This window comes from Gopherus evgoodei, chromosome 8, assembly GCF_007399415.2.
Source record: "Gopherus evgoodei ecotype Sinaloan lineage chromosome 8, rGopEvg1_v1.p, whole genome shotgun sequence".
In the NCBI taxonomy this organism is placed as follows: Eukaryota; Metazoa; Chordata; order Testudines; family Testudinidae; genus Gopherus; species Gopherus evgoodei.
The window spans coordinates 36,524,132-36,546,249 of record NC_044329.1 but is presented as its reverse complement, the minus strand read 5'-3'; the positions used below and the strand labels follow the sequence as shown (position 1 = coordinate 36,546,249).

General features: G+C 47.8%; 1 long non-coding RNA gene across 1 annotated transcript; it reads right to left on the bottom strand.

The window, feature by feature from the left end:
* Nucleotides 1–6,237: 6,237 nt before the first annotated feature.
* Nucleotides 6,238–6,596, bottom strand: LOC115656174. Its single transcript, XR_004001590.1, has 3 exons — nucleotides 6,481–6,596; nucleotides 6,411–6,430; nucleotides 6,238–6,251 (listed from the first exon to the last, which is right to left on the bottom strand). It is a non-coding gene; the product is annotated as an uncharacterized LOC115656174 (long non-coding RNA).
* Between the last annotated feature and the right edge of the window lie 15,522 nt (nucleotides 6,597–22,118).

The following is a 22,118-nucleotide window of genomic DNA, read 5'->3' as shown; positions in this document are numbered from 1 at the left end:
CCCATTGTTCTCACTATAGAAAATTACAGAAAATAAGATGGTGTTTGGAGTCACATGGGCAAGTCACATGTCCATGCATGATTTCGCTTAGTCATAGAAGAGGAAAGTCCATTAAGTGTAGATAGGCATCTCCCATGATGCATTGTGAGTTAAGTGTTCCTTGATGAGCCATTTAACTTGAATAATCCCTTCAAGATGTGCAGGCTAAATACCTTGTGGGTGTTACCACAGGAGCAAACATATTTGATATATTGGTATAGAGCTGCAAAGAGTCCTGTGGCACATTATAGACTAACAGATGTAAGTATAGAGCCAATAGTCATAACTTCAGATACAAAAATGATACATATAAATAGCATAATCATATTCAGCAAATCACAACCTTTCCATAGACACCTTACTTGGCATACTTTGTACAAGATTTGTTGCAATTATATAACAGTGGTAGTAACAGTGATCTACATGGTCATATTTTATCAGATAATGTCACAATAACAACATGCTTTCTAGAGAATAAACTTAACTAACAACATTAAACTCCTGTCTTCAGAAGTTTGAGTGAGATTAAGTCTTCTTCAGCATTTTCAACCACGGCTGGCTGAGACCCTGCTTTGATGAATGCAAATGTGCTATCTGTTTGCGTCCTGCATGCAGGATGCTAGGGTGTCTTCCTTGGCTTCTAGAAAAAGCCCCAAAGTTAATTGACTTTACTCACAGATAGGATAACCCCTCATGGCTTGTTATTTCCTATGTGCTCCTTTCCCTTTGATTACACATCTCTTCAGTGACCTTTGACTCTGTATGTAAATAGCCATCCATTGTCTTAGCTTATGATGCTTAATTTACATCCCAACAGAGAGAGAGATTTCCTACCTCCTGTCAGGAGGAACTGGTCAAAGGCATGTCACATTTTGCTGACCTGCTTGCTTTTACCTTATGCTTAATGTAATTTTCTGGTATGGCTTCATAACCCCTTCCATAGAACCTGTACATACCTTTCACAATGTGATTGCTGACCAGTGTGACACCAGCTTTCACTTGAGAGCTCATGCCATTCTTTGAACCAGAATGTACATATCAGAAACAGGAGATGCCTTTACCCCTCCGCCCTCCCTTGTTGGTTGGCTTAAGAGGTTCTTGGGTAACAATGACCCTGTGGCAATGTCTAACTCTGCTGGAGGTAGTAGATAGCAGATTTTTTTGTGCTGAACCACAAGGATTAAGATTGTAGTTTCTCCTTGTACAAGCATGCAACTGGGAAAGACCTTCTTACACCTTTTACCTTTCTTATATTGCCACATAGGGGTAGGACGTGGCTGGCCCTAGCTATCTATCTGGATCACTTTGTCCACCGCAGAACTGCAGCCACCTCTGGGATACAAATATGGCAATTGTTTAATTGCACAGCAATTTTATCCAAGAATTTAAGACAGAAAGTAAAGAAGACTACAACTTCTTTGGTAAGCTGCAGGGCAAATGTAGGAAGGCAGGATCTAATTGGAAATTGCCCAGAACAGGCTGAGGGAAAAGAGTCCTGTAATGTGTGCAAGTGACCAGGAACTTGGTTTTTATGTCACATCCAAATACCATGAGAGTATCAACAGCAAAAGAGCAGCTACCAGAACCTCCAAGAACTGCAAAAATCAGCAGACAATGGCATGCGATAGCAAATGAGAAAATCGATCCAGTAAGTTGGGACATATTTAACTTTATAATCTGCATGCAAAAGTTTCAGCTGCATCCATATAGAAAGGGTGGTGTGAAAGACATGAGTATAAGTTTGGAGACATAGCCAAGTGGCTCTGAAACGCTCCACGGAATTACCTTTGCCCTTGATCCAAGTTGAAAGTTTGAAAAGAAAACCAGCTCTGTGTGCTTTTGTACAAACTAAAAAACAAGCAATCTTAAAATTAGTTACAATTCTCACTAAATACCTGATTACTGACACTGCCTTATTAAATGATACGATATAGACTAGGGTGGCAAACTTTTTGGCCTGAAGGCCACATCTGGGTGGGGAAATTGCATACAGGGCCATAAATGTAGGGCTGGGGCAGGGGGTTGGGGTGCTGGAGGGAGTGCGGGGTGTGGGAGGAGGTGCGGTGTGCAGGAAGGGGCTCAGGGCAAGCGGTTGGGGTGGAGGAGGGGTGCAGGGTGTACAAAGGGACTCAGGGCAGAGGATGTGGGTGTGGAGGGGGCTCAGGGCAGGGATGCAGGGAGGAGTGTGGGAGGGGACTCAAGGCAGGGGGTTCAGGGCTCAGGGCAGGGAGTTGGGGTGCAGGAAAGGCTGGCTCCAGCTTTTTTGCTGCCCCAAGTGGCGGCAAAGAAAAAAGAAAAAATAAAGACAAAGAAAAACCCGATTGAGCGGCCACCAAAGAGGAAGCGAAGGACTGAAGGACCCGCCACTGAATTGCTGCCACAGACCCGGACGTGCTGCCCCAACAATGGACGGACTGCTACCCCTTTCTATTGGCTGCCTCAGGCACCTGCTTCCTTCGCTGGTGCCTGGATCTGGCCCTGGGTGCAGGTGGGGTGCAGGGTGTGGCAGGGGTCTCAGGGCAGGGGGTTGAGGTGGAGGAACAGTGTGGCAGGGAGATCAAGGCAGGGGATTGGGGTGTAGGAGGGGTGCAGGCTCTGGCGAAGCGCCGCTTACCTTGAGCAGCTCCAGGGTGGCAGCGGCACGCAGCGGGGCTAAAGCAGGGTCCCTGCCAGCCCTGGCCCTGTGCTGCTTCCGGAAGAGGCCAGCACCACGTCCCTGCAGCCCTGGGTGGGGCCAGAGGGCTCCTTGCACTGCCCTCGCCTGCAGGTACCTCCCCCAAAGCTCCCATTGGCTGCGGTTCCCCATTCCTGGACAATGGAAGCTGCAGGGGGGAGGTGCCTGCAGGCGAGGGCAGCACGTGGAGCCCTCTGCCCTCCTTCCCCCATGCGCCACAGGGATATGGTGCTGGCCACTTCCATGAGTGGCGCGGGGCCTGTGGCACCATGGGGGTGGCAGTCCCACAGGCTGGATCCAAAGCCCTGATGGGCTGGATTCAGCCTGTGGACTGTAGTTTGCTCACCCCTATATAGACAATACAGTTATCAGATCAAGGCTACAGATGGAATTCTCTCAGTAAATCAATGAATTAACAATTGTAGGGAAAGGAACCACCAGTTGATCAAATCATCAAATGAACAGAGCCAATAATCAAAACGTAACATACGGGCAGTTCTTACACATACTAATCCCAGCATTTTAACCAGGCATTTCCAACTTCTCAGTCCTTTGAAACAGTATCTGGACTCCTTCAAAATGACTGTTTAGTAAGTGGCTTATACCGCAGGCTCCCCCTATGGCTAATATCCCTTCCCTTTGATACAGCAGTAACTGGTCAGCAACTTTAATTCACCTTTTATGGCAGAATGGTTTATGCTCACACACTTTTACAACCCAGGTTGACAAAGTGATTTAAGGTAGGATTAGGTTAGAATTTGAGTTGGGAAATTATGAATGGCACCTACTTAATATAACTCTATACACACATGCTATTGCCTACACACTCCACACTCATTCACCTCTTACAATGGGTTAGAAAAAAATACTGCAGCTGGGGGCAGGCATCCCTCCTCAACCAATCACAAGCCAGGAAAAGCAGGAACAGGTTGCTTACCAAAGAGAGATTTGCTCTTCAACTTGTGTGGTCTTTGGAACATCAGATTCAGGGCTGCAGTGCCAGGGACTAGGTGATATGGTCTCTAGTCAGCACCGCATGCTGGTCGTTGGGCTTCCTCCAGGCACTCAGCTGGTCAGGCTGGGACTGCCTGGGGGGCAACTGGTCTCCTCTAGGCAAAGCAGGAGCATCAGCCTTTCTTAGTCATGTGGTGGCCTGGCAGGAACACGATGTCTTCTATGGTTACCTTGACCTTTTAAGGTTGCAATTCTAGCTTGCTCCACCCTATAGCACATCCCCAGAGATTCCCCAAGCAAATCAGAGGATCACAGGTCTCGGACTCTGACAACGTGGTCCAATCTTGGTCATGGGAGGGCAAGCTTGCTCTTTTGTCAGTTTGGAAAGTCGTTCCCCCTTCCCCCAGATAACTGGCAATTATTCTGCACTATACTTTGTTACACCTGTCCCAGAACCAGTGGGACTCCCCCTGCCAGCCACCCCCCAGCTTGCTATAAGGCGAAAGCAAGCTTCTGGATGCCCAGGTGTGTTAAACCTTGGAGCCTGAAAAGAGTCCAGCCACTGAGCCATCTTTGGAGTCCCTTAGCACACTCTGAGGGCATAAACCCTCTGTGAAGCACCCCCTCCTGAGAGCTGAAACCCACTGTCCAGCTGCCCAGCTCTTGGGCTCAGTACTGACCCTTCAGACCTCCTGCCACTTATGCTCATCCTCTCCCAGAGTTCCCCTCCAAGGTGTGAGCCTTCAGGGTTGGTTTAACTCTCTCAGGAAGCACCTAGTAGTTGTGAAGCATAGAACACGTACAGACACTTGGGCAGAATCTAACACATCATTTTCTCTTTGCGTTAATGGATAAAGCACAAGAGAGCACAGGTCACATAGAACACAACAAACATGCTAACCACAATACCTTTCACTAGCTCACCCTTCCCTTGGGGCCCCCCTGCTCATAGTAGGTAGCGCCCCATGCATAATGCAGGCCCCTATGTGTTCGGGTGCATCTCTCTCCTCTTGAGGTTGGAGAAAAATGCCCTCCAGAAGAGTATCTCTTGCCTTCTTGAACATGATTTTTGTCCTCCTTGGTCAGGTAACATCCTGCTCCCTGCCAGCTGATTTCATTGCCAAGGTGACCTTCCCCTTGCTGAGCCAGTTCTCCTAGTTGGGAGCCAGGTTATTGTGTAGAGCTATTCCACTTGGATGGGGGAGCACTTAACATCAACAATCCTGTTAGTCTTTTGCCACCAGCCATTGGAATTTCAGCCCAATGTAGTGGTAGAGGGGGGAAGGATAGCTCAGTGGTTTGAGCATTGGCCTGCTAAACCCAGGGTTGCAAGTTCAATCCTTGAGGGGACCATTTGGGAATTGGTTCTGCTTTGAGCAGGGGGTTGGACTAGCTGATCTCTTGAGGTCCCTTCTAACCCTAATAATCTATGACTGAACAGAGAAGGCAAGAGGTTGCACCTTCAAAATAGAGTTTGGAGCTTGGTAAAGGTACATACAGAAAGTTTGTAATCTCATACAAAATTCCTATATTGGACAGATACATTCCCCCAAATTCATCAGAAGGCTGCAAGTCACATGTTGCAAAAATATACCAATCATGGGATACACAGGAGATGACATCAGGAAGCATCTCAACTTCCATTGCAGATGGCTCTAAATTCCTTGGGGCCCTGACACATTCCTGGGTGTGACTTGTGACCCCAAGAGAACAGGCCTTGTTTTCTCACTCTCCACACCTCCTCTTAAAATGCATTTGAAGACCCCTTATCAATAAAGATTTGGGGAACCAGCCCTTTGTAGCTTAACAGGGTGAAAGGTCCCCTCGCTGTCTGCAGTGAGAGTGAGCAGCAGAGCTGGTTTAGATCCTGTTACCCCAATGCCATTTAAATTAAAGAAAACTAAGGTTTATACACTCCAGAACATGCTTTCATGGACCAGTATCCCACACATGAATATCCAGCTTCCTATTCCATGTAATTGGCTTGGACACAAGCTTCTGCAAGGGGGCAAACCATGCAAAAGGGGTTATAGCCACAATGAAAGAAATATCAGCCCTGTAATGCACTTCCTAGCACGCATCTCTAACCCCTTCATCCAGGGAGTTGGTGGCCCTTTACGAGCAGTCATGAGTTATCATTATTAAGTATTTGTAGCATGGTAGTGCTCAACTGAGATCAGGGCCCCACTGTGCTAGGCATTGTACAAATACATCGTAAGTCATGTTCTCTACCTCAAAGAGCTTATAATCAAAATAGACACAGCCGGGTGTGGAACCAGGGGCATGGAGAGAGGCAGGTCACACCACAAGTCAGTGGCAGAGATGGGAATAGAACCTAGCTCTCTTGACACTGTCTTGTGTCATACCCACTAGGCCACGGTACAATGCAAAGGGTGTGTCTTCACATCAGCTGGGAGGTGTGATTCCCAGCTAGAGCAGCTGTAGATGTGCTAACTCAGGGTGGGCAAACTTTTTGGCCCTAGGGCCGCATTGAGTTTCCAAAACTGTATGGAGGGTCGGTTAGTGGAGGCTGTGCCTCCCCAAACACCCAGATGTGGCCCAGCCCCGCCCCTCTATCCAACCCCTCCTACTTCTCGCTCCCTGACACCCCCACCCCAGGATCCCTGCACCATCCAACCACCCCTTCTTCCTGTCCCCTGACCGCCCTAGGAATCCCTGCCCTTGACTGCCCCCGGCCACCCCATTCAACCCCCCTATTCCCCACCCCGACCTCTATGCACACCCCTGCCCCCTGCCCACTACCTCAAACTCTCCTGCCCTTTATCCAACTTCCTCTGCCATCAACCCTTTACCGTGCTGCCTGGAGCACTGGTGGCTGTCAGCACTACAGCTGCGCCGCCCAGAGTGCCAGGACAGGCAGCCGCACCGCCTGGCTGGAGCCAGCCATACCATCGTGCAGCGCAGCGCACCGGGTCAGGCCCCAGCTCTGCAGCTGCACTGCCCCAGGAGCTCACAGCCCCACCGCCCAGAGCATTGTGCTGGTGGCAGAGCAAGCTGAGGCTGCAAGGGAGAGGGAACAGCGGGGGAGGGGCCGGGGCAAGCCTCCTGGGGCAGGAGCTCAGTGGCCGGGCAGGAGGGTCCTGTGGGCCAGATATGGCCCATGGGCTGTAGTGTGCCCACCTCTGCTAGCTCCGCTTCAGCCAGTGCCTAAAATAGAAGTGGCAGCTTAAACTAACCTCCCGGTTGCTTGCCTAGGGTCTCGGATGGGCTTGTCCTCGGGGCGGCTAGCCACTCCCACTGCTCACACGACCAGGGCTACACTTCTATTTCTAGGCACTAGCTCAAGTAGAACTAGGTTGTGTACATCTAGCCAGGCTGGGAGTCACACCTCCTGGCTGCTGTGTAGATGTACTCAAAGTGGCAGTGTTATAATAAAACCTCTCACTTCTATCCACAATGAACATTTGAAACTACAGTGAGCTCTGAACACAAACAGGGTCATGGCTGTATCAGAATAGCTAGTAAGACAAAAAACAAACAGCCTTTTCCTTCGTATAAGCAACACACTCTAGTTTAAGGATGCACTAACTTCTTTACATTCACACAGTGACCCCATCATCTCCATCTTTACAAACAATCATTCATAATAAGGAGCAGAATCAAAACCATTGTTACATTTCTTAGAGGGAGATGCATTCCTGAGGCTGCAAGAAACATATAGAGTCAAAGGCTGTTGTGGTTTACACCCCATCCAACCATGCTGCATGTGCTGCAGTTGCATCAGAGCTAAATGCGGCCCTATGGTGGAACAAGACTCCCCTTTGTGCTAGCGGCTGACTTATGCTGATTTTTCATTTTGAAACACTAGCTCTTCCTTAATGCTGAAGGTTGTGTAGAACGCGCCGGTTTTCCAAGGGAAGGAATCCGGTGGAGGTGAAGATGATTCATTTTGGGAGGAGCTACTCTCTAGCCTCAGAGCAGGAAAAGATAAAAGAAGGACAAAGGGAGTAGAGGATGGTACAGAGTGTGTGAAAGTGAGAGAGAGAAGGGAAGACTGACTTATTGGGAGAATGACAGGGAATAGAGTAGGGTTATTTTAGTTTGAAAACAAGTTAGGCCATGTCTACATGCAAACCTGTACCAGTTTAACTAAAAAAGGTGGGGGATGAGACTGATTTAGTTAAACCAGTACCACTTTGTGTGGAGGCACTTGTATTTCAATTTAAGAATGGCTTGTTTTGGTTTAGATTAGCCCTATAAAATCTGAATCAAGCTAAACTGAAATAAGGCACTCTTAGGCCTTGTCAACATGCACCAATTTAGTTAAACCAGTGCAAACCCCTACATGTATTTAACTGAACCAGTGCAAACCTGTGTGCAAACTTGAGTGTGAGCAAGACCTTCTGATCATAGAATCAGAATATCAGGGTTGGAAGGGACCTCAAGAGGTCATCTAGTTCAATCCCCTGCTCAAAGCAGGACCAATCCCCAACTAAATCATCTCAGCCAGGGCTTTGTCAAGCCAGGCCTTAAAAACCTCTAAGGATGCAGATTCCACCACCTCCCTAGGTAACCCATTCCAGTGCTTCATCATCCTCCTAGTGAAAAAGGTTTTCCTAATATCCAACCTAAACCTCCCCCACTGCAACTTGAGACCATTGCTTCTTGTTCTGTCATCTGCCACCACTGAGAACAATCTAGATCCATCCTTTTTGGAATCCTCTTTCAGGTAGTTGAAAGCAGCTATCAAATCCCCCCTCATTCTTCTCTTCTGCAGACTAAACAATCCCAGTTCCCTCAGCCTCTTCTCATAAGTCATGTGCTCCAGGCCCCTAATCATTTTTATTGCCATCCACTGGACTCTTTCCAATTTTTCCACATCCTTCTGAAATAACAGGTTGTCTAGAAATTTCTGCCTGTTCAGTTAAAGCATTTTAGTTAAACCAAAATAAAATCCTGTGTAGACGCTCTTCTTTTTGGCTTATTTTGATTTAGCTTAAACCTGTTCCTAGTTGACTTAAGCTAACCTGCAATAAGAATGCCCATTTGGCCTGTGGCCCCAATTTAATACCACACCTTTGCTGCAACTCTCCATGGAAATGTCTACAGGCTCAAAGTCAAACCAATGCCAGTTTATGTAAAGATGCGGCGTTAGCAGAAACTTCACTTGAAAGACAAGACAGAGTATGGGAGTGACAAGGTAATGCTAATATACTGGAATTATCTATCTGAGGTACTTATGTGGCTGCCTCCATTACCACGCTATCTGAGCCCTTCGTCATCAGATGGATTTAGCCTCACAGCACCTCTGAGAGTCAGAGCAGGGCTATTATCTCTCTGTGCCTCAGTTTCCTAAGAGTGGGATTCACAGAGGTACTTAGGTGCAATAGAGGCCATAAGAGAGGCCCAACTTAAATGTATACCCCAAATTAAGAAACAAAGTAAAAGAACTAAAAAAGAGCCACCGTGGCTTAACAACCATGTAAAAGAAGCAGTGAGAGATAAAAAGGCATCTTTTAAAAAGTGGAAGTCAAATCCTAGTGAGGTAAATAGAAAGGAGCATAAACACTGCCAAATTAAGTGTAAAAATGTAATAAGAAAAGCCAAAGAGTAGTTTGTAGAACAGCTAGCCAAAAACTCAAAAGGTAATAACAAAATGTTTTTTAAGTACATCAGAAGCAGGAAGCCTGCTAAACAACCAGTGGGGCCCCTTGATGATCGAGATACAAAAGGAGCGCTTAAAGATGATAAAGTCATTGTGGAGAAACTAAATGCATTCTTTGCTTCAGTCTTCACGGCTGAGGAGGTTAGGGAGATTCCCAAACCTGAGCCGGCTTGTATAGGTGACAAATCTGAGGAATTGTCACAGATTGAGGTGCCACTAGAGGAGGTTTTGGAATTAACTGATAAACTTAACATTAACAAGTCACTGGGACCAGATGGCATTCACCCAAGAGTTCTGAAAGAACTCAAATGTGAAGTTACGGAACTATTAACTATGGTTTGTAACCTGTCATTTAAATCAGCTTCTTTACCCAATGACTGAAAGATAGCTAATGTAATGCCAACGTTTAAAAAGAGCTCTAGAGGTGATCCTGGCTATTACAGACTGGTAAGTCTAATGTCAGTACCAGGCAAATTAGTTGAAACAATAGTAAAGAATAAAATTGTCAGACACATAAAAGAACATAAATTGTTGGGCAAAAGTCAACATGGTTTCTGTAAAGGGAATTGTGTCTTACTAATATTTTAGAGTTCTTTGAAGGGGTCAACAAACATGTGGACAAGGGGGATCCAGTGGACACAGTGTACTTAGATTTCCAGAAAGCCTTTGACAAGGTCCCTCACCAAAGGTTCTTACGTAAATTAAGTTGTCATGGGATAAAAGGGAAGATCCTTTCATGGATTGAGAACTGGTTAAAAGACAGGGAACAAGAGGTAGGAATAAATGGCAAATTCTCAGAATGGAGGAGGGTAACTAGTGGTGTTCCCCAAGGGTCAGTCCTAGGACCAATCCTATTCAACTTATTCATAAATGATCTGGAAAAAGGGGTAAACAGTGAGGTGGCAAAGTTTGCAGATGATACTAATCTGCTCATGATAGTTAAGGCCAAAGCAGACTGTGAAGAACTTCAAAAAGATCTCACAAAACTAAGTGATTGGGCAACAAAATGGCAAATGAAATTTAATGTGGATAAATGTAAAGTAGCGCACATTGGAAGAAATAACCCCAACTATACATACAATATAATGGGGGCTAATTTAGCTACAATGAAACAGGAAAAAGATCTTGGAGTTATCATGGATAGTTCTCTGAAGACATCCACGCTGTGTGCAGAGGCAGTCAAAAAAGCAACCAGGATGTTAGGAATCATTAAAAAGGGGATAGAGAATAAGACGGAGAATATATTATTGCCCTTATATAAATCGATGGTATGCCCACATCTTGAATATTGCGTACAGATGTGGTCTCCTTATCTCAAAAAAGATATACTGGCACTAGAAAAGGTTCAGAGAAGGACAACTAAAATGATTAGGGGGTTGGAACGGGTCCCATATGAGGAGAGATTAAAGAAGCTAGGACTTTTCAGCTTGGAAAAGAGAAGACTAAGGAGGGATATGCTAGAGGTATATAGAATCATGAGTGATGTGGAGAAAGTGGATAAGGAAAAGTTATTTACTTATTCCCATAATACAAGAACTAGGGGCCACCAAATGAAATTAATGGGCAGCAGGTTTAAAACAAATAAAAGGAAGTTCTTCTTCACACAGCGCACAGTCAACTTGTGGAACTCCTTGCCTGGGGAAGTTGTGAAGGCTAGGACTATAACAGCATTTAAAAGAGAATTGGATAAATTCATGGAGGTTAAGTCCATCAGTGGCTATTAGCCAGGATGGGTAAGGAATGGTGTCCCTAGCCTCTGTTGTTAGAGGGCGGAGATGGATGGCAGAAGAGAGATCACTTGATCATTACTTGTTAGGTTCACTCCCTCTGAGGCACCTGGCATTGGCCACTGTCGGTAGACAGGATACTGGGCTGGATGGACTTTTGATCTGACCCAGTACGGCCATTCTTGTGTTCTTATGTAATACTATATCCCCTCATCCTAAGCCTCATGAGCTCGAGCCAGCTTCCCTGGGACAGCCGTGGGTGTTTCACTGCAGTGTAGACATACCCCGAATCTCCTTACCCTTCCTCCACCATGGTAACTGACGCTCATGAGAGAGAAAAAAAAGATATTTTATATAAAAGCATGAATCTCTCCAACTGATTGGTTGAGTAGAATTTTGCACTATTGATTTTTCATGCCCAGCATCCTGTTGATTTCCCATGGATCAATGGCAGCATATGGTAAGAGGCGAGACAAAGAGAAAAACTCCAGAGAGTGATTTATCAGCCTTTGTCATTCAAATACCATTGGCCGATACCAATGCTGTAATACTGGTCTCATTCACCAGCAGCCGTAGGGCATCTGTTCCAATGGGAGAAGTAGGAATTCGAAACCTGCTTTGCAGGACATTAGGAAATAAGGAGGATCACTTCAGCAGAGACGATATTCCAGTTCCGAAAGGAATAAAAGGATGGAATGGCATAGCACATGTCTTTCTGGAACATAAAGGCTTACATACCACATTCTCCCTTAGCACAAGGGACTAAAAGCAATGGTGCCTGAATAGTAAAGAGACACAACAATGAGCCCTTTAACAATATTGCCACATTATTATTTTGGTGGCGCGTTACCTAGATGCTGTCATTTGTCATGCGATAATGCCAGGCTGAGAGCTAGCCCAGAAGTGAAAATTAAGATATCCTCTCTTCTTTCCCACTTTTCGTCCCATCTACACTGGAGAACCTACCATTTAGGATGATGTGGTTTGAACAAAGGCATGCTACACCCCCACTTAACGCATGGTTTGGTTTTCAGTGTAGATGGGTCTGATGCCTGTTTTAACCATTTTCCTGGAGCATGCTGTGATGCTGGCAGACCAGGTGCCTAGGCCTCACTGAATACTGACAACTACATAGCTGGAATCCGGTCTGGTTCACTTGAATATTCATTTTGGTAAGTAGATATTAGAATTGCAAGGACATGTCTTGTGCTTAGACCTTATGAATAGCTTATGGGATGCTGCAGATATTAGTCTCACTTCTCTGTACTCCATGTTACACAATGCAAACATTTGCTATTGCTTTATAACTCGTCAGACAGGAAAGAAGACTTCTCCAATGCAAATGCTGGTTCCTGCAGAAGATATTAGATCCTGCCCAATGAGGCAGCCTTGGAAACCGAATGTGCCATTGTGAGACATCAAAAGAACAAAGACCTGAATTGCACTCACCACCTCCAAGAAGAGGTGACCTGCTCATGAATTCATCCAATCTGCTTGGGCTCCGGAGAGAAGGGGATAAAAATCCCAGACAAGATGAAACTGGGTTCTTTCTGCTGCTTGGACTCGAAAGGGGCAAGAATCACTAAGCATAAGCAGAAGTCCCCAGCTGTTTTGCCTGGGTTAGCCCTGAAGGATATATGGAGTTTGCTTATCATAGAAGTTTCTGTTATCTTTTGGAATCTAAAACTGTAACTTATTTCTGTGTGTACATTACCTGCTTTAACCTTGTGGATAACTCTCATGTCCTTTTCCTAGTTGTTAACTCTTTAGTTAGTTTATTACAGGACTGGCTTGAAGTGTTGTCTTTGGTGAAAGACCTACGGTACAACTGACCTGGGCTGAGTGACTGGTTCTTGGAACTGGGAATATCCTGAATATTGTTGTGATTGTTGGTGTAAGGGACCATCTGTCCCAGAGGAAGGCTTGTCTGGGGTGGTAGGATAGACTGGAATGCCCCAGGGGACCATTTGTGACTCCATGGTAAGGCTGTTATAGTGTTTGTGGAGTTCACACATGTTATCTAGTTATAGAACATATAACCAATGTGGGCTTTGTGCCCTGTTTCCTCACAGTCTGCCCTGAGGTTGGACCCATAGTGTGATACATGCTAGAGTCTGCATAAAAGCCCAAGGCACAATAAAGTATAGGAACTTGCTTTGGTCCCATCAGGCTTGAGCTGAAGGATTTTCCCCGCCCCCCAGGTTTGTCTTTCTGTAATCACAAATCCCTCTGCTGTGAATCTGTTTCTTACGCTGGTGGATTTGAGCAATTTGTGGCTGATGCTTTGAAGCTTATTAGTTATTCTGACATTCTCAGTCAACTGGTTCCTCCTGACCAGGAATCAGTGGATTCAGGGCATCTTGTCTTCTGCTTGACATCTGACCTTTGCAGATCATAAAGTCACTCTGTGAGCCAGACTGCGACACCCTTACTCTCACTGATAAGCAGCTACTTGAACTGAAATTAATGGCTCTGCTTGTCAGAGTAATACTGACAGCCCATGGCATTCAGACACCTAAGTACCCAAATCCCCTTTGAAAATGAAATGGAGGCTCCTCAGTCAGTTAGGCATTGCAGTACTGAGCTCAGCAGCACCTAAATACCTTTAAACATCTGGGCCTTAATCTCTCTGGGCCTCATTTCCCAGCTGCAGAGTGGGGGATAATAGCACTGCCCTACCTCACAGGGGTGTCGTGAGGACAATACATCAAAAATTGTGAGGTGTTCAACTGCTATGGGAATAGGGGGACAGTAAGTCCCTAAAGCAGACAGAGAGATCTTGTGATAATAAGTAACAGAGCTTGGAGAATAATCTTTTCTGCAAATAGCCATTCAGACTTGTTAATGGCCATGTGCATATTCATAGTGGTGTTCCCTTTTCCTGGCATGAACTGTGAAGAAAAATGAATCCTCTAAATACCGGAAGTGCTTCTGCGCCGTTAGCAATCAGGGAATAGAAGCAATACCATGTTACATATCTGACCAATGGTGGCTGTGGGACTCAGGTGGGTGTTACAATGCTCCCCAGGTGATATTTACCAAATACATTCCAATAACCCATGCATCTGAGAACATGACAATAGGCTCTCAGATACTGTGTGACTGGAAAAGAGCAGCTGCAGTCAGCAGATGAATTCGTCTTTGTGAAATGTTTATTCAGCTCTAGTAATAATAAATCATGCTGTATGTTTGCTGTGCTATCACCTAAGAGATACATCTCTCCCACATATACAGTATCCTGGGTTTTCAAGTACCTGGAGCATTGGTCTAGGAATCTGGGGGCTCTGTTCTCTGTGAGCTCTTGTGAGCTATAGCAGCTGTCCATTCACATTTCATCTTTGTTTCCATTTCCAAATTATTTCACCACCACAGTCTTCATTACTGAATTGTGTAGTTCTTTTGTACTGTACATATTGGTCACATAAGAAAGTCCAGAATCAGAACTTTGTTGTACAGAGTTTAAGGCAGGAGTGGGAAAAGTTTTTGGCCTGAGGGCCACATCTGAGTGGGGAAATTGCATGTAGGGCCATGAATGTAGGGCTGGGGCAGGGGGTTGGGTTTCGGGAGGCTGTGTGGTGTGCAGGAAGGGGCTCAGGGCAAGGGGTTGGGGTAGAGGAGGGGTGTGGGGTGTATGAGGGGGCTCAGAGAATGGGATTTGGGTGCAGGAGGGGGCGCACAATGCAGGAGGGGACTCAGGGCAGTGGTGCAGGGGGGCATCGGGGCAGGGGATTGGGGTGCAGGAGGGGCACAAGGTGCAGCAAGGGGCTCATGGCAGGGGGTTAGGGTGCAGGAGGGTGTGGGATGTGGCAGGGAGCCCAGGGCAGGGGGTTGGGATGGGGAGTGTAGGAGGGTTTCAGGGTGCGGGCTCTGGCCTGGCATCGCTTGCCTGGAGTGGCTCCAGGGTGGCAGCAGTGCGCACCGGAGCCAAAGCAGGCTCCCTGCCTGCCTGCCTTGGCCCTGCACCACTCTGGGTGCAGTTCCCGGTTCCCGGCCAATAGGAGCTTCAGGGGAGGTACCCAAAGGAAGGGCAGTGCGCGGAGTCCTCTGCCTCTCCTCCCCCAGCAGCCGCAGGGAAGTGGTGCTGGCTGCTTCTGGGAGCGATGTGGGGCCTATGGCACCCCCAGGGTGGCAATCCCATGGGCCGGATCCAAAGTCCTTAGGGGTCGGATCCGGCCCATGGGCCACAGTTTGCCCACTCCTGGTTTAAGAGCAGAATGGACCATTAGATCATCTCGCCTGACTTTCTGCATTGTACCGGCCATTACATGTCACCCCATCTCCCCTATATTGAACTCAGAGACTTCAGGTAAAAGAAAGCATGCCAGTCCCCAGAAAACTAAACTATTGTGTGCCATACGCAGAGAACAGGAGAGACTTTGCGTCCAGACCTCATCAGATTACTACTGAATGGGGTTTCAATCTGAATTCTTCCTGGTGAACCTGCTTCCATGGGGCTGGTTCAGGGTGGAATCCAAAATCAGAAGGAGGTATTTTTTCAGTTTAATTTTCAAATAGAGGAGAAACCATGTGGAAATCTCTCAAGAACAGCCCTCCTTGAGGGATATTTGCCAACATCCTGAATGGGCAATCTCATGAGATCAGAAGACTTGGCAAGGCTTCATCCATTTGGGACTAGAATTGTATGTGGACAATGAACAAGATTTTGGTGCTGCCCAGTTGGAAGCCTAGACCTGATGCAGCATTAGATCCTAAAGCAGAACCCTAAACTTTATCGAGATCCTGCTCAGGAGCTGAGTGCTGCCTCCCTCTCTCTAACTGGGATTTATGATGCCAGACTTGGAATAGAACGTGATCTGTTCATTTTGTGACATCAAATTCAGTCTCCCTGTTAACATACCTGGTGCCAGCCGGTGCTCTTGGCAAAAGTCTCTCACTGAAGATTTATCACGTTTAATTGGGGTCAGATGCTTAACCTTGGTAATTCTTGCCCACATGCATTAGGCTGAAATAACTTCCAATTCTGGGCACCAGGGAGAACTATTGGCAGTGCCAGCTTGGAAGACGTCTCACTTTGTCCTGGAGTAATGAGCAGAGACCATGTATTGGGGTTAGGTGGACATGTCTCACGTGATTGATTTCCGCCCCTTGTGGGGACACTGAGGGAACTGCTTGTCTTCAGCGCTTCCTGCCTATTACTTCTGTGTTTTTAGCAGCATGAAATATTCATTTGGGAGAGACGGCTCCTGCGCCTATGATTTTCACCTAGAACAAACAGGACCCTGGGTAGTATTTTAGAAGTACATCAACTGGCTGCCGTATCTGAGGATAAGCAGTGACTTTCATTGATGATCTGCTTGTATTTGATCACGTTCCTTTTCATCTCTGCTGCAGCCTCAAATGTAACTTCCAGAAACCACAACAGAGGAACATTAAGTTCTGGCAAGATCAAGGTTGAGGAAACGAAATATCAAAGACATACACTGGATCACTGAGTCCCAAACAGATGGATAAGCCATTGCTCAGTAGGCCCTTCTGAAGGCCAAAATAGAGATTTATGGGTATGATCACATGGGGGGCAAGGGAGGAGCAAACCCCTGCAATGCTGCATGGTTGTGCCAGGCATGGTGCATCTGGTACGTTCACCTGGGTTAGGCTGGTTTCCCTGGTAACTTGTTGGATCTTGCTGCCATCTTACCCAGGATCATCAGAAGGGAGTCTCCTCTCCTCAAGCTGGGTGTTGTTAGCAGTTTTATACTACATGATCCCAGACACATCACTATGGGCACGCTGCGCCGTGGCCATTTACCGTTGTTAGGAAGGTGTTGTCTGGTCTGTGAACTGTGTGCATGAGAGACAGGAAGGGAGGGAGGTGGATTTAAACATTTAAAGATCCTAACAGATTCCTTCCCATTGTTCCACCTCTAAATACTGGTAATTCACAGTCTGCCAGGGACTAGGGATGGGGTTAGCTGCTGTGGGTTTAGGTGAGTTTTGGGTAATAGGCTTAGTAATTTAGTGTAGGGTCAGATAAAGTCAGAGGCAGCATGGTTCAGTGGATAGATCCCCAGATTAGGAATCAGGAAACCTATTCCTAGCTCTGCCACTGAACTTTGCTATGAATTTGGGCATATTCATCTGTCTATGCCTCTTTCTCCTCCCGTCCTTTGTCTATCATGCCTGAGTAGGCTGTAAACTCTTCAGGACGCAGCCTGTCTGATCAGACAGCGGCTAGTACAATGGGGCTCTAATCTCATTTGAGGCCTATAGGTGCTACCATAGTACAAATGATTTTTATTTAGCCCAGGCTGACATATGATGGCTGGATTTGGGACAGGTTCATTTGACTGGTAGGAAATTAATTAGATCAGACTGAGGGTAAAGTTTTCCAAAGAGCCTAAGTACCATTTTCATAAGTGGCCTGGGAACTTAGGCTGCTAGGGGTGTGTCTACACTGCCATGTAAATCCCCAGGGTTAGTAGAACTTGAGTTTGCAGCCCCTGGGTGTGTTAATCTAGGACCTGTGCCTATATACTCATTTATAACCCCAGGTTAGGAATTGTTGAACCCTAGGTCCCAACCTGGGGCTCCAGCATCTGCACTGCATTAGGCAAGCCTGAGTCCAACCACCCCTATCCCAGACTTCCTACTGCCTTCCCAAAACATGGCCACTCTAGCCCTTTGTCCATAGCGAAGTGTAGAAAAACTTGACTAGCCACCAAACTTGATGGTCCAGAGGGCAAAGAAAGCCAGCTCTTGGGATTGTGAAATGCTTTTGGTGGACTTCCACAGCATGAGTCCAATGTGGCTGCGTCCACACTGACAGCTAGTGATGGGGCGGGATGTGGTAAAGACTTCAGGCCAGACTGTATTTCCATGAACACACCTACTCTGCCTAGGTATCCAGCAGACAGAACTGTGCTGCCCAAGTGATCTGTTCTGTCTGGTGCTGGGTCACAAATCACTTTAGTGCTGAATGCAGGGGTAACGACATCTTTACTGTATGAGTAGAGGGCATCAGAACTGTATTCAGCCTGTCCTGAGAGTATTCAGCCTGTCAACTGAACTGCACTCGCTGAGCAGGGAGTTCGGATGTCAGATCCCAGAGGACTGGAGAGAAGCTGGGGACAGGTGTTCTGCCCCACAGTGTGGGCTCTGCCTGAGTCATAGGCACCATGTAACTTGCCCCCTCCACTGTTTAAAGACAAAGCTGATTATTCCATTGAGAGTCTTTTGTTAAGTGATGACTAGAGCTGAAATCCAGGTCTAAGTGCTGAAGCCTCGAGCCTTCTGCAGGATAGTGTTTCTGTGGAAGAGACAGACCAGCCTGCACTAGCAATGAGGCTCCGTCACTGAGAGCTGAAATCACGGAGCACTGGGTGGAACCACGGGCGACCAACTTGCAGAGGTCACAGCAGAGAGGCCAGTGGCAGCAGAAGGTGACGGTGCAGGGCCATCGGCGAAGGAGCAGATGATGTCCCGCTGGAGTGAGTGGTGGCATAATGAACGACAACAGTGGAGTGAACAATGGTGCAGTGGCAGCAGCAGGCTGTGATGCAGAGTGAGTGGCGGCAACTCTGGGCCAGTTGCGGTAGCAACAGCAGATGCATTGCTTGACATTTTTCCACCCACCCGGGTGGGAGGCAAACTCCCGTGAATGCACCTCTGAACTCTGGGTCTCTGCTGGCCAAGGACCTGGGCTGGCTTTAAGCCAATTCACCTGATTCCCTGGAATCGGGCCCCGCGTTGAAGAGGGCCCCACCCCTGCGTCTAAGGAGGCCCCACTCCAGGGGTCTTCGGTGGCATTTTGGTGGTGGGGGGTCCTTCGGTGCTGTGGAAAACCCGGAGTGAACCCCCGCCACCGAAGTGCCACCAAAGCCCCAGACCACCGCCGAGTATTCCAATCATGCCCTGCGGGTCATACAGCCAGCCCTGCCAAGGACAGCAGCTGTGAGTGGGCAGTGGGGGAGGGAGAAGGAAGCTGCTTCTTAAAGGGAAATTTGTTTGTTGGACTTTCACACCACAACGTGAGAAACGGAGGCAAAGGACACTGCCCCATGTACTCTGAACACATGGTCAGATGTGTGTGAATCACAGTGGTGGGGCTTTCCCAATTTAATGCCAGGTTCCTTTCCCCTTTTTATTACAAGTTTTTTCTGCTATACACAGACTCAGTGCTTGTGAGAGGTACCCAGGATGGCATTTAATCTGAGCAGATTGCTAGGTCGGGGCTCAAACCAGTTCTGTGTTGTACTGTTAAGAGGGACCCCTGGATATTTAATCCAGCCCTTGTTGTTGCTGACTCCACCTGGCAGATGGCTACATGCGGTGCCAGCTTGATGGGGGGGAAAACCCAGAAAATTACACAGAATATGGCCCGAAGGGAAAGCAGCTCAGTGGAGCAGTTCCCAATATGCTGAAAACTTTAGCAAGCAAGTAAAAAAAGGGCCTGCCCAGTATTAAACATTGTGATGTTTCTACTTCTGCCTGTAACTAGAATGTCTGTCTCTAGCCACCCAGCGAGCTATCTGAGTTGTGTCCAAACAACACCCTTTTTTTTCACAATACCACTATGTGCCAACATTCTGGAAACATCTGGCATGCTATCCCATCGTGCCCCAAGTAGGGATAGAGTTCTGGGGGGACCTGTACACAGAGTGACACCAGCAACACATAGTGCAATGCATTCTGGGATGTCCCACTGTGCAAAATACTGGGAGAAAGGAGGCCCAGTTATACTGGCATAGTTGTCGTATCCCAGAATAACACTGCTACACCGATTCCAGGGACACAATCATGGGCCAGTCTAGGCTGCTGGTGAAAGTAGAGCTCTGAGCTGTTGTAGGTACGACCAAGTATTAACCCTGTTGGGTGAGGACACAAACTATGTTTGCAGCCATGTCACTATAGCATAGAGAGAGCCGAAGATAGAGAAGAAGCAGAAGAATCATCTTAACTGCCAGAAGATACCATTGTGGTGGGAGCAGTATAAAATGCTAGATGGATGGATGGCTAGACAGAGGTTCTACCAGGATTTTATGATGGAAATAGAAACATGGCAACATTCAAGAGGGGGTGTCTTTCTTAAAAATCTGTTTTAGCTCAACCACAAGCTACTGAATCACTGGGCGAGTTCTCTGGCCTGTGTCATACCGGAGGTCAGACTAGATCAGGGGTCCCAAACGCAGTGCCCATGGGCAGGGTTGGCTTTAGGCCGATTCCCCTGATTCCCCTGAATCAGGCCCTGCACCTAAGAGGGCCCCGTGCCCAGCCAGAACACGGCAATCCCTGTGGCCCCGTTACCCCAGCTGGAGCCCAGCAATCCCCACGGCCCTGCTACCCCGGCCGGAGCACAGCGATCCCCATGGCCCCGCTACCCCAGCCAAAGCTCAGCAACTCCGCAACCCCACAGCCCCTCTACCCCGGCTGGAGCACCAGCCTGAGCGCTGCAAGTCCCATGGCCCTGTTCCCCCAGTCAGAGTGCCAGCCAAAACGCGGCAATCCTTGTGGCCTCGCTACCCCAGCTGGAGCCCAGCAATCCCGCAGCCCTACTCCCCCGGCTGGAGCACCAGCCCAAGCACTGCAAGTCTCGCTCCCCCGGTCAGTCCCGCTGACCACTGCAGTCCCGCTCCCCCGGTCAGAGCCCCGGCCAGAGCATGGCAAATCCTGGGGCCCTGCTCCCACATCCAAAGTGCAGCAAGCCCCGCTATCCCTGTTCTCCCTGCTGGAGAGTGAGCAGACAGCTCTAAGCATGCGGCCCCACTCCGCGGACTGGAGCGCAGCAATCCCCGTGGCCCCGCTCCCCTTGCCAGAGCACGGCAATCCCTGTGGCCCCCCTTCCCTGGCCAGAGTACGGCAATCCCTGTGGCCCCGCTTCCCCCGCCGGAGCATGGCAATCCCTGTGACACCCCTTCCCCGGCCGGAGCGCAGCAATCTGAAGTGCCGCCAAAGACTTGGAGTGCTGCCCGGTGAGTACAAGCAGCACAAATCCGGCCCCACGCTTGCTAAAGCTGGCCCTGCCCGAGGGTACCATGGCGCCTGCTGGGGCATCTATGTGCGCCCACGTACTAGCTAAAGGACAAGCATCTGCTGAAATGCCACCAAAAAGCAGCGTCATCAAGAGGCGTCACAACTGAAATGCCATCGAAAAGCAGTGTCACTAAGAGGCGTCACTACCGAAATGCCACTGATTTTTGGCGGCATTTTGGCAGCAACGCCTCTTGATGTTGCTGCTTCTTGGGGCATTTCGGCGGATGCTTTTTCTTCCGGCCACGGTCCTTGGTGGCTTGTCGTCCAGCACCTGCCTCCTGGAAAAGGTTGGGGACCACTGGCCTAGATGATCACAATGGTCCCTTCTGATTTTAAAATCTTTGAAACAGTTTGTGCTGCATCTTTCATCTGTGCAGTATTTGAGAAGACTTCACAGTTACAAAAGTGATAAAAGAGCAGAGAGAAAAATATTAAGCAGAAGAGGCAAGGGAGGGATTGTACGTAACCCACTGGTGTGTTAAGTTCTGCCAGTTTCATATTTTTGTAAAGCAACATGGTCCCTTCTGATTTTAAAATCTTTGAAACAGTTTGTGCTGCATCTTTCATCTGTGCAGTATTTGAGAAGACTTCACAGTCACAAAAGTGATAAAAAAGCAGAGAGAAAAATATTAAGCAGAAGAGGCAAGGGAGGGACTGTACATAACCCACTGGTGTGTTAAGTTCTGCCAGATTCATATTTTTGTAAAGCAACAGCACAGATGCAGAGCTGGCTCCTGCAGTTACACCCATACTGTATAAAGCAGGAGTTCTCAAACTGGGGATTGTGACCCCTCAGGGGGTTGTGAGGTTATTAGGTGGGGGTCGTGAGCTGTCAGCATCCTCCCCAAAACCCGCTTTGCCCCCAGCATTTATAATGGTGTTAAATATATTATAAAATGTTTTTAATTTATAAGGAGGGGTCGCACTCAGAGACTTGTTGTGTGAAAGGGGTCACCAGTACGAAAGTCTGAGAACCCCTGGTGTAAAGAGTGAGAGAAATGCAAGAGGCATTCACACTTCCTCAACACACCACTGTCTGAAAGGATAAGGCTGTCGCTGCACAGATATGCAGGCTAGTCACCAATCTGTCAGAGAGCGAGCAGCAACCTGC